Below are 13,518 nucleotides of genomic sequence, written 5' to 3' on the forward strand. Positions count from 1 at the left end.
CTTTGAAACTAGGTTATTTGGCTTGAAAGAAAACAAACAAACAAAAAGCAAAACCAAAAAAATGCTAGGAAGTGTTTTGAGATGGAACGTTAACCATCTTTTGGTTTAATTTTAAAATACTTTTCTGGGTCTCCTTAACATGAAACAGTGATGCTTCATTTGATGTTATCATACGAAACAGCTTTTTTCTCTTCTCAGAACAGCTGAAACCAAACATCATAGTAACTGATCATCAAACAACTTTCTCTCTGTCTCCAGACTTCCAGTGTATCCATCGCTGTTATCTAGGTGATGGTTACATCAGCAGTGTTTGGAGAGAGGACTCTTCTTCAGGCTACCACTCACCCAAGCAGTGTTGGTTGCTTTCTGTTGTGACTGAAAAGAGAAGCTACAAAGTAATGCCCCCATCCCAGAGCAGCAGCAGAGCCCTGACGCTGGTCCAATGTCTTTATCTCCAGTGGTGAGGAATGGGCCTGCCAATGCCCCACTACTTGCTTGCACAACTTCAGCTGGGTCTCTTGCAGCTGCTGTCAATGTCAAGGCAGCACATTCTTCCTGTGGGAAAGATGCAGTGACAAACTATATTACAGTTAAGGGATTTAAACTATAAGACTGAGGCTTTGACAGTGGCCTCTACCGTGACAGGAAGAGCTGAGTTGTCTGATGCAAAGAACACTTTTTTTTTTATCAAAAGAGATCTTCAGCCTCTTGTCTAGGTTAAGACCCAGCCTCACTCCTCCCAGCTAGATTTTTCCCAGAGAAAAATGTGCTGTGAAGTCTTGAGGGCCATGAAGTTGTGCAGGTCTTCCTCAGTTAAATTGAAGATGGAAGAAGATATCACTGTCAGGTGTGGATTTACCTGGGTTCAGAGAGAAAGCACAGAAAGGGTGATGAAAAGAGATTTGAATTCTCCTGTTCATACTTGCCATCTGCTGTTTCTGAGATGACAACTTGCCTCTATACTAGCTCCAGTGTGGTGCTAGGGCTTCTCTTTAGCACTTCTAGGGCTGGAAAGAAATGGCAACACTGCACAACAGCGGTGTGCTGTTTACACCCCTTTCCCAACTGCAGCCCCTCATGGCAGGATCTCTTCTACAGCATCATCCGGTATGGAGGATGCCCCAGCCATCCTGCTGCCACCCTGTCTACCTGCACAGCCACCACCACAGCAATAATGGGGCACTTCAGAGCAAAGCACTGCCTCAGTTGTTGGACAGTAGATACCTGTAGATGAGGGAAAGGGCAATGACCCAGTTGCCTCTTCAGACCGTCCACGCTCTCGAGTATCATCTCAGCCTTTCCTGGGTAGCACTGTACTACAAGTGGTTACCTCAGGCATTGCCCCACGTTGGTAACAACGTGACCTAGACAATAATAAATGAACAGTTACGTGAGCTGTGGGTAGGATTTAGCATTGGAGCACGGGGCTTTTGGCAGCTTCGCTTTGACTCTAATGTGGACTTCTTGCCTTTGGCTCGCTGTAGGCTGGAAGATACCAAATGGTATCTTTTGGCTGTAGGCTGTAAGCAAATCTTACTCTTTCTCTTTTTTTCATCTGGCAATCACAGTCTTTGAGCCAAACCCAGGAGCAGTTTGCAGTGTACTGCTGTGATGAGTGGACATCCCATGCAGAACAGTGGGGCTAGGGCAGGCTTCATGGGTTTGTGCAGGCTGGCAGGAAGGCTGACTTGGACAGCCGTATAAGACTAACACCAATTTATTCCATTGCCATTAAAAGTAGCTTTGAGGCCATGTTTGTTTACATCTTTGCTGTTTGGGTAGATGTTGCTTCTATAAACTGTAGTTTTGTCTATTTTTAAAATTACTTTTCCATAGGATTTAGCCACCAGCTGAGGCCTTTAGGAGGATTTTGATTAATTTGTATGCAGCATGTGGATCTGGCAAAAAACAGCATGAAGGAAAGGTGAATTTTATCCCTATAAACAGAGCAAAAGTGAAACCACACAAGTATAACTTGTATTGTTCTTTATTTAACGGAAAAAGCCACGCATGAACTTCTGTCTAGTCTGGATCAGCTGTGGGAAGGCCAAATGGTGCACTCGGAGCAAGTCCTAAATGATTTCCCTCTGTGAAAGCACCCTGGGGTCCCACCAGTGTAAGTGACAGCAGAAAATGGGTCGCAAATGCTGGAGGTGAAAAAGCACCCTCTCTTAGCTTTTGGAAAGAGGTTTATTTGTAGACACTTTCAGGTGACTTTCTGTAATTGTTCCCAAACGAAGGGAGGATTAGCTCAGATATCACCAAACCGTGAGGAGGCCTTTCATCCTGCCCCCGGCCAAGGGTGGGCCACACGGGCCCTGTTTGCCTGACCCAAGGCAAATATGGCTTGGCTCAGTCCTTGTTTCTATATGCTTGGCTGAAGCAGGAGTGATTGCTCACAAATAGGTGAGAGAAAAATAAAGCGGAGAAATGAAGGGGCAGCCTTTTATGCGTGAAAAGGGGAAAAGGCCACTTGAAAATGACTCGAAGCCCAAAGTTTTCAGGCTATTACACTGGCAGAATGGTAAGAAGAGAAAACGAAGTGTAGCTGAGGTATTTTTTGAAGAATTATACTCCATGGAAAACAGCAAGTTGAGGCCAGGAGTTTGGAGGGGCTGGTTGAAATGACTTGGCACCAACCAACTTGGGGCAGCTTAATGCTGTCCCCAGTGTGGGGGCAAGAGAAGCAAGAGGGGGAAAATGGCACGTGTGCAGGTTGGCTTCTGGATGTTTGCTTTCGTTCCCCCTAGTATTTTGCATTTTAGGAATATATTTCTAGTCACACAAGGAGATGCAAGTAGGTACAATAACTGAGCAGTTCTGTAGTGATAAGAGTATAGCTGTGCAATGCAAGTATATAGGTGGCCACCTGGGTGCAAGTCTGTGGAGAATCAGGCCCAGAGAACTTTTAGTTTTTCTCCATGAAAAGCAAATGGCTTTCAATCAAAGGCTGTGTCTGCTCACAAACTGGTCCTAATTTAAATGTATTTGCATTTTGTAACTGATATGGGCAATTGATGGGGGTTTTACATAGACATTGCCTAGAGCATTTGCTGGTTTTGTATTCCTGCCCACCGGGGTTTGAGATATATATTCAATCCCTATATTAAGATTTGTTGATATGTTTAGGTGCTTATGTTCACAGTGCAAACACTTACAAATGTTAGTGCCGTTGCACTTTCCTTAAATTCCCTGCTCTCTTCCTAAAAAGAAAGGCAAGTCGTCTTTCAGTTTTAATTTGATTCAACTGTGCACTTCAGCTGTGAGTTAAATGAAGATCCTGAACTTAAAAAAAAATAGTAAGTCTTTACAGTAATTTTCCTCTTCAGCTCTCGTTCTCCAGCTCTGACTTTAGTTTACAGCAAGGCCAACTTCTTGTTGCTCTGAGGAAGGAGCGTTTTTATTGGCCTGCTGCAGGGAGCAACCCTGGAACAAAGGACCAGATCCAGAATCCTTACTGCATCGTGTAATTTCTTTTCAAAATTTAGTTTGACATTTTAATACTTCTTCTGAGTGTTAAAATAGAAGACAAAAGAGAATAGAGTAGTTCAGTTGAAAGGGACCTACAGTGATCATGTGGTCCAACTGCTTATCAGTATGCAAAAAGAAACAGCAGTATGCAAAAATATTTTACAAATAAACTGTAGTTCTTGAACATTTGTCCCAGATTGTATCTATTAAAATAACTAGAATGTAGGCAATGAGATGTTGGGGTGTTTGGTTCTTTGGATGCTGTTGCTGCTATGTATGATAAACTCTGGAAGTAAAAGACATCTAACTGAATAGCAAGAAAATAGATCCCATTTTCAGATGTTACTTGCACTTGAAATGTTTGTGTCTATGCAGAGCATGTATTTAACTGTTGAAAGCCGGAGTTTCAACAAGATCCATCTCACGCATAGAACTCCAGTCTGTAATCTCTATGAGGGTAAAGACACCTACATTAAGCGTACGTTTGTGGAGACTGGAAGGTGCTGGGCAGTCCTGCTGCGGAGAGCGATGGCTGTGGTGCTCCAGGAAGGGCTGCCTGTGGGCAGCTTGTGCACAGCCACGGTGGCTTGAATGCAAAGAAAGTTTCCTGGCATAAGCACCGGATGCTTCATGCAGATTCCCTCAGCACGCTTGATTTACTAGTGTTGGGAGAGCATCAGCAGCCCCTAAGAAATGGTCTGTAGTCCCATGTGTGAAGAAAGCAGTGAAAACACTGAGGACTAACACATGGGCCTGGGCTTTCTGAAATGGCAGAGTGTCCTGAATTGGTAACATTCATTTAACTTCTCCCTTTGTTTCATGCCTCTTGAAAGATGGTTAGATCTGAAATACAAAGATGATAGTTTAAATGTAATAACTGTTGCCTTTTTCACTGGATTATTTTAACTGAAAATAAACAGGAGGAACTAAATGTGTAAGTAAATAGTGCCAAATGTGTAAGTAAAGAATCTCTTCACTCTTGCTCTTATTCTAAGGAAATGAGGTTCATTTGCAATTCTGCTGTCTGCCCGCCCCTTTTGAACACACAGTTTCATCTCAGGGTTCTGAGAAGGTTTGTGAAAACTGATATCTGGGAACAGGAGCGTGAATCAAGCACAAATCTGAAGGAGAAATTTCAACACAAGTTCGAGTTGCCTTTTTTCAGTATCACTTTGAGGGCATGTTCAGCATGGGCACTGTGAGGTCCAGTGACCTTTTACCCAGCTCTTCCATAGAATTTAGGGATAATGGGAAGGAATTGGAAATTCAACAGTAAGGGAAGTCACAGGATATGGAGAAACTATTTTTGTCATTGCTGCTGCATTTTATTTTTAATGGAATTAAAGTTGCTGTGGACTTAGTATATCCAGGCGCACCAGGTCCTGGGAGTGCGATACATATATATCATGTGTCTTGACACAGGTCCAGAAAGACAGGAACAGTGAAGAACTGAAGAGGGAAATATCTCTAAGCAGGTCAAGATGACCAAGATGTGGACAAGCATGTTGTCTGGATTTATTTGTTTTATTATGAAGGAGGACCTAAAAGGCAGGAACTATTCCAGCATTGGTAGGTAGACATACTAAAAATTTAAGTTTTAGAAATGGGAAGGGTGTTGCTGCTAACAGCAATGGAGGAAAGGAAATAACATAAAAGGAAAAATACAAGCTGTTTAGTAATAACTGCAGAGTTTAGTACTTGACAAATAGTCGTCCTCCCAGGGCAGCAGATCAGAAGTGTTATTATATGTGTAGGGCTAAACTGAGGGAGGTCGGTTTGGTATTGAGATGTAGATTTGTGAGCCATTTACCTAAAGGTAATAGTTGTATCAGTGTGAAGAGAAGAGGCTCCCTGAGGATAAGATACAGAAGATGAGACCCAGGATAGAGCTTTGAAGAGCTCTTGCAGACAAGGGACAAGAGACAGAGGAGAATGAGGAGCCATTAGAGGGTGATGACAAATCCATATATGTGCCGGGCTGCAGTGTAACACAGAGACAGCTTTATTACAACTGGGGGGCATCAGAAGAGCCCATGGCTTGCTTCTTGCAGCCTCAGTCAGACTAAGGAGTGTTTGAGCTTGCCTTTTATATCTCCACTTTACAGGTTAGACATAACTTCAAAATTTGGGGCCAAAGCCAAGGTGAGATTTAAAGGAGAAAAAGGGTGACAAGGAGGGGCAGGAGCAAAGAAGGAGAAATACAGTGCAGGCTGTCACAGGGCTGAGGAAACGACAAAACTGAGTTGCAGGTGGTGTTCAGCACAGAGATGAAAAGTAAGAAGCCAGGATGGGTCATGGAAGAGATGTTGATTGAAACGGAATATTAAGCTTCAGAGGGATGTGGCAGAATTTTCAATACCAAGGAGCATTGTGTGTCTGTCAGGTGGCTACTATGGTGGGCTTGAATGTTTGCAGGTGAAGACTATGGCTCCCCTCTCTTCCCTTCCATACCTGTTTCTAATCACAACAAAATAAATCACTAAACTTCTCCACTTACTGCTTCAGGAAGCCTTCCTTTCCCAGGGTAGTACCACTTTATATGCATCCATTGTTTCTTGGCTTGAAAAAACCCCTGGCTTTTCCTCCTCTCAGGCATCACTGAAACGCATGTGCCCTAGGACGAGAAGGCAGTCTGTGGATGGTGGCCCCTCGGTGCAGGGATAAGGGGAGAGGTTGCCCCTCTTGATGTGGAATAACTTTTGAGGAATTGCATTTTCTGAGAACCAGCCTTGCCATCCCCACTGAAACACTTTCACATTTTGGTATAGAATTTTCCAAAGAGCAGCTGCTGATAGCCAAGAAATTGTCATCAGTTGTATAAATGATCTTCCTTCGGTTTCCAGTCCACCTTTCACTCGCACCCATAACTCCCAAACCAGCAGAGTCTCCTGACCGCCAACTGCTCCTGTTTCAACTTCAGACACAGCACCTGAGATTAACGTGAAATCCTGTTATTTGAAGACGTATGTATTGATACTCACTTTGCTCTAAAGTTACTGTTAACCTTAGGAGCAAATGGAGTTAGAAGTGGACCAGCAGATGCTAGAGAATTTGGATAAAAACTGGGTATTGTGCATAATTTCTGGGGAACAGAAGTGTGTGTGTAGGATAGACCTATAAAAACGGAGTTTGGGAATGAAAAATCATTGTATACTCAGAATACTTAAGACAGTTCATTCCAAAGTGGAATGGTGTTTCAGGGAAGATTCTCTCCCCTCTCCCTGCCCCTGGTATCAGAGACAGGGCATGGATTTGGCCTTGGTTTGAAATTAATTTTTATTTTTAACTAAAAGCTTAATGTGCTCTTGGTAAAGGTACTCAAGGGGGACTCCACTGTATTACCTTGCTGGCTACGAAGCAGGTGGATTATGGATGGAAAGCAATGCACATGGAAATTGGTTCAAAGTAGCTGGTATATTGTGAATAGGCAGGTGATTCTTCTGGCAGCAGGCTTCCTTTTACACATTTGATAATATTAAGAAATAAGCTTATTTACACGGGACTAATACTGGGAGATAATCTGAATAGCTATTCTGTAAGACAGCTCTTAGAAAGTTACTTCAAATGAAGTATTTCCAGTTATTTCTGGAGTGAGAATGGATAATCAGATTTAAAAAAAAAAAGTCTTGAGTTGTCAACCAGAAATGTTTCCAAGACTGGAGGAGTCTCAGATGTAATATTGATGGTCTCTTGACCTCCTAGCAAGGGGTGACTGATGTGGAGAATGGGAGACCCATGGCATCAGTTCATTTTTAGCAGCATAGATAAGGAAGGCTGGGAGAGCACCACAGATCTTCATGTTTTTCAGCAACCTCACAGTGAAAAAGCAAACTACAGTATCACTTCTTTCTTAGGAAATCTGGGGTTATTCAGCCATGTAGTTTACAAATAGTAATGGCTGAGGTCTCACGCTAGTGTGGTCGGGGAGTTTCATATTTAATCTGGTAGTTGTCTGTGGTGTGCTCTTGAAGCTGCATTACCGGGACAGGTACTCACCTTTAGGAATTGGAAGTGCTCTCCAGGAACTGAGATGCCTGGTGCTGCCTTGATCAGTGTGAACTCTGTGTTTTCTTTGTCAAGGTTGTTGAGGGAGCATGTCCTGCTTCTGCTTCTGCTGTGCCAAAGGACAAACCCTAATTTATGCTAAAATATGCTTCGAATGTAACATGTGAACAGGGATGTTTTGCTGTTTGTGTATATATTGGCCATTATCAAATCTCTTATAAGTACAGTGCATAAAATGTCATTTAAGTTGTATGTAGTTCCATATAGCTTATTAATATTATTGTAATATACAGAGTTAGATATAGAGCAGTATATAGTTTTCTCTGTAAAAGGGTTGCAGGTGTGTTTGGCTGAGGCTATACACTGCAGACCTGTTTTCTATCACCTTGCTCTTGTTGTTGACATTTATATCAGTGCAAGTAGGTGTAAACTGCTGCTAATTCAGAGAGGTGGCAATGACTGCCTAAGGTGCAGAGACAAGAGAATCAGTCTTTATATCTGTAATACGTCGTATTGCACTGCAAAATATGTTTCCTGTTAATTTCTCTTCCAGAGCACTTTTCAAACAAATAGCTACATCTTGTGGTGGGATTTTTTTGTTTGGTTTTTTTTTTTTTTTAAAAGAAGAGCGTACAGAGTCGCTTTATCAAAGCTGGGTTTTGATAATCTAGGTGTGTTTGGCTGAGGCTATACACTGCAGACCTGTTTTCTATCACCTTGCTCTTGTTGTTGACATTTATATCAGTGCAAGTAGGTGTAAACTGCTGCTAATTCAGAGAGGTGGCAATGACTGCCTAAGGTGCAGAGACAAGAGAATCAGACTTTATATCTGTAATACGTCGTATTGCACTGCAAAATATGTTTCCTGTTAATTTCTCTTCCAGAGCACTTTTCAAACAAATAGCTACATCTTGTGGTGGGATTTTTTTGTTTGGTTTTTTTTTTTTTTTAACAGAAGAGCGTACAGAGTCGCTTTATCAAAGCTGGGTTTTGATAATCTCAGTAACAGAGCTGAAATCAAATGCAAAAGGAGCACTTAAAGCAACAGTTATTAAAACTTATTTGTTGGTAAGTTGTTTTGTTTTGTTGTTTTTTTTTAATTTCTCCTTAAGAGCATCCTCAGTTTTGTCTGACATATGGACCTAAGACCCACACATTCTGTTGTGAAAGTATCCCTAATGATGTGCTAGTTCTCAAGGACGTATCAGAGTGCTACAGCTGACACCCGGGAACACTGCTCACTCCAGTGCTGGCACACTTTGCCTGCTGGGTGCAAAATCTCTGCTGAAACAGATCTAAAGCAAGAAGCAGGGATCTGCATTGACTTTCAGGACCATGCAGCAAGCAGCATAAAAATCAATTCTCACTCATACTCCTCTTTGTCAGGAGGCTAGATAGAATGCCTGAGCCTTTCCCTCTTTGGATGTCTTTTTCCCCTTATTTCCTGCATGCAGGAAATGCAAGTGTTACTTGTCTTACAAGCAATTAGCAATGTTCTTTTTTTAGAGCGTGATAGTTATGCATTGTGGCGAGATTTTGCTTTTTATTTTTTCACAGGACTGAAACTAAAGCAGAGCTCCTGGGTTTAATATATTAACCAAGACCAGGGGAATTATAATGATTATCTTTACCCTGAGACTAACCCTTCCTTAACTTTTGTTTTGTCAAAATCCAGTTAAAGCAATTAATGTCTCAGAGTTAAGGCCAAGTGTGCAGCTGACAAAGAATTCTGGGATGCGTGCACTTGTGGAGGTTGCTGGAAATCATTCCCTTTTCTTGCTTTAACTCTTGTTTGCAGGCTGCGTGGGGTTTCTGCAGGAAGGGAGCTACAGTGACTGTGTTGTTTACAAAGTACCATATACAGCTAACTTCTGGCATCGGGTCCAGGAGGCTGGTCTGCTGCCTTCCCTCTTTGCTCAGCTGGCTCCTAATCTGCCTGCTGGAACTGGGATGTTTGCAGTTACTTTCCCTCTCAGTAGCAGTTTGTGTCGTATTGTATGGTCAGAAAGACACAGACAAGATTGCTTTGTAGGTTTCTTTAATTAGACCAGCTGGAAAAATGAGATGGTCCTTGAGGCCCACAAACTCCCCTCCAGGCTAAGACTAATGATCTTGTTGTTTGGAGCACGCTAACCAGACTTCAAAGGGTGTTTTCTCCCTGACACCTCTTCATCTAATCCTCTCTTTATTCATTATGTTTAAGGCTAGGAGGGCCTAGCTGACTATTGACCCTGTCTCCTGTTCAAGAATCCATTATATTTCACCCAGCTGTCACATAGGCCAGTGACTTGTGTTTGGCTAAAGCAGGTAGTCCAGAGAGGCATTCTGTTTCGATAATGACCTCAACTGTTGCTATATGTAAGTGCTCTTGGTGAAGCACTCAAAGGAAGTAGGGGGCCCCGTTAAAGTGAGTGGATCAAATCTACTGCTGTGTTCACTTGAAAGTACTGAAAATATGTTGGTTGCAAGGGACCTCATCCAACTTCTGCTCCAACTTCAAATCTAGATCGGGTTGCTCAGGGTCCTTTCTGGTTGAACTCGGCCTGTCTTGACATACTCGTTCTGAATTTGCCTGCTGCCAAGTGCAGAATTTGATTTTTCTATTTCAATCAGTTTCCCAGGGAAATTTTAAATTGGTTTAATTATAAAATCAAAGTGTATTGCATCCACGCAGTTCTCCTTACCAACCTAGCTTGTCAAACAATGAAAAATTGCTGACTGCATTTAATATGGTTTTATTCAGTAAATCATTGTAATAAACTCTTTCATCAAAGGGTTTGTAAATTGTTTGAGGAATTGACATGAATTCTTGCATGAAGCTTGCCATCGACTGATCCAAATCAAACCTACCTTGTGGCTGAGGTTTGCTTTGCTGCCTCAGTTGTGAACCCTTGCACCTCTGGCTTGTGCCTGGAAGAGAAAATGTGCAAATACCTTGCTCTTCTCCTGCTTCAGGCAAAGCCAGAACCCGGCATTTCCAAAAGGCCAGCGCAGGGCTGCTCATATGCTGCTCTTGAGAGCTGCAGGTAGCAGCAGCCACTTGATCAACAGTAATATGAGGCAGATGGAGGAAGCTACAGGAACAAACAGTGAACCAATGCAATTGCACTACTGTAGGTCTCACAGAAGTGTAATAACCACTTGGAGTAAAATAAATGTGTTTAAGGTTTCATGACGATAGCCTTTGCACAAAGATTAATAGGATCTTCTCCATCCCTCCCTATTTCTATTGAAAGAGGGGTAAGGTGGCCTGGCCAAGGCTTTAAGTCTTTGTTTCCAAGCCCTAGTATTTCAGTTCTTGGTCTCTGAGCCAGATCTTGTATCTTCATGTATACCTCCCTTTTATGAAAGATCTCAGAAAGAACCTAGCTGTAATTTCCTAGCTGGTAAGGGGGGGGAAAAATATCATTTCAAGAGTTTTGAGGTTTTGCTGTTGTTAACAATGAACTTACCACAGATGCTGTAAGTGATGGTTTGGTGCTACAGCTGAGCTGATATAATAGATATTGCTGCCAAGTCCTGCTCCCCTCCCCTTCCTGTCCTTGGTCTCCTGCTAGAGCTTGTCTGACACCAAAGTGAGCCAGTTCACAGAGCTCAAACAAAAAGAAAAACATATAATTTTTTTTTGGGGGGGTGTTTCTTTGCTTTTTTCTGCTACTTTTCCCCCCTTAATTGTGAACTAGGCCCGGATGGTAGTTTCACAATAATTTTGGATTGACGTAAGTGTGCTGTGTAAAGTGGTCACTCCCAGCTCTTCCCCATTTGTGCTCCCACTGGAACTCACACCACCCGTGTTGGGAGGCAGATCTTAGTGCTGACTTGAAGGAAAATCATCTCCTCACTCTGGTCCCCAATTTTTCTTCAGGTTAGTTTTGAGCTGTTTTCTGGATATGGCTTACTACTTAGCTGTAAAATACTAGGAGGGGACAGGACTTCCTTTAGCTGGTAACTTCTACTTGTTTTGGCTGAGAGAGAGCATGAAAGGACTACTTCAGCTGTCTCCATGTAGAACTGGACCTGTTTAGCTGACACTAGAACATTTACTCTCTGCTTCCACTGAAGATAAATGACAGCAGAATACAGCCCAGTAGAAAGAAAATAGGTAGGATAATAAGAGCAAAGTATGGAAAACCAGAATCTGGTCCTGTTCAGAAGTCTTTTTTTTTTCTTTCAAAGAAATGGAGATTGGCTTGAATAAGGAAAATAGAATCTCTTAAACAGTCTTTATTATTATTTTTATTTTTTTTTATTATTATTTTCAAAGAAATGGAGATTGGCTTGAATAAGGAAAACAGAATCTCTTAAACAGTTCTGCTTGTTATCCTAGTTACTTTTTTCCAAGTGAAGATCCACTTTAGGATGGCACATCAAGGGGCAAATGCACCATCCTGAGTGGGATATCTCATTTAGAAAACACATCCTTCTGACTCTGTTTTCTCTCTTCTGCCCACAGCTCCCAGCAAGAGCACGGGGATCGGCATGCTGCCAACGTCTGCCTCGTCATTGTAAACATACAAAGCCCCAAAAAGAAACTGAGCAAATATTTCCTAAGGTAAGTGTGAAAATTCCAGCCCTCGCTGGGTCCTTTCAGCTGAATTTTGCTCTAAAATTACTAAGCTGAGAGTATGAAGTAAAGGCCATGTTTGTCGGCTGTTTTTTCCAGTGCCTCTACCAGAGTTGCACTTGGTAGCCATTTCTACAGAGATACTCAGAAGTCAGTGGGTGGTTTTGTTACACTTAGCTTCGAGGCACTCGAGCTGATTTCATTCCTGTAAAAAGTTATCTGAACTAAAATGGAAAATATTTGTAACTTGTCAATCCCCACCTGTTGGAGGGGCAATTATATTATAACCATCTTCTCTTCTAATTCTAATTTTAATACCTCTCCGATGTGTCTTTTTAAAATAATAATAATGAAAAAATATCAAGTCATTCAAGGCATATTTTTTGGCTTTTATCATACTTTATTCATATGTCCATAAGGTGCAAGAGGAGTAGTCCACCCTTGCACAATATGAGGCTAATGTGGCAATTGAGTTGTGAAGGTATTGCCTCTGCTTTGCACACAGGGAGGGATTTCAAGCAATGACTATACTGGTCCCCTTCCTCTAGGCTTTCCAATGAAATTCCCCTTTCTAATGCTCTCAATAAAAATATATTATATATGACTAGCTCTAAATGTTATGCATATACTGGTTTTTAACAAGCATGGTTGTCCGTCTTCTTCCTTGTCGCTGAGGATGAAAAAAAATACATTTTTAAATTCTCTTTTTCTCTCCAGTTTGTAGACACAGTAGTTCTAGGGAGGTTGTAACTAGATGATCTTTAAGGTCCTTTCCAACCTAAACCACTCTATGATTCTATGCTGGGGAACTTTGTCTGAATCTCATCTCTTTGTTGCACCAGACCCTGGTGCCACCCTACTATATGTAGGGTTCAGGCCCTACATATAGTCCCACCTTGATAATACAATGATGTTTAGCCCTCCCTGTCCTCCAGGACAGATGCTTTCATTCTTCAGAGCATAAGAGCTAAAATAATTTGTTGGCCTATTGCTTGAGTTGTGTCACTCACATGGGAGGATCTCTTGCTTGATCTCCATCTTTTCTTCAAAGCTCCATAAAGCTTTTCTTCTCCATTGCGTACCTCACATTGTCTTGCTTTCTTCATATCCCCAGCTGTTTTCTTCTTCCCCACAGCTGCCTGTATGTGGCTGCCTAAGCATTGCACAAGTTTTCAGAGCTTATCCAGAGTGCCCAGACCACTCTCCTCCTAATAGCCCACTCCACTGCCCTGATTGGAGCGGGTCTCAAAGCCCTGTATAAGTTTTCTTTCCCTTCACTATTTTTTTTTTTAAATGTCTGTCCATCTCTTGACCAGCTTGAGAGGTACAGCTCCTTCTCGAACATTTAAAACAATAGAAATAGAAACTACTGTACACAAATCACAAAACAATAGAAACTACTATACACAAATCATAGATGCTACTCATAGAAACAGGTGGCTAACTTCAGTCAGGAGCAGAGAAGAAAATAGAATCTT

At 42.0% G+C, this 13,518-nt stretch overlaps 1 long non-coding RNA gene across 1 annotated transcript in view; it reads left to right on the forward strand.

Annotated features, from left to right (window-relative positions):
• The window catches only part of LOC106893031, a 37,969-nt gene extending 25,941 nt beyond the window's left edge, over window positions 1–12,028 (forward strand). The window contains exon 4 of the long non-coding RNA XR_001412976.1: window positions 11,930–12,028. This is a non-coding gene — a long non-coding RNA (uncharacterized LOC106893031). The remainder of the gene's footprint in view (window positions 1–11,929) is intronic.
• Window positions 12,029–13,518: the final 1,490 nt, after the last annotated feature.

Source organism: Calidris pugnax, unplaced genomic scaffold (genome assembly GCF_001431845.1).
Source record: "Calidris pugnax isolate Ruff unplaced genomic scaffold, ASM143184v1 scaffold24, whole genome shotgun sequence".
Lineage (NCBI taxonomy): Eukaryota > Metazoa > Chordata > Aves > Charadriiformes > Scolopacidae > Calidris > Calidris pugnax.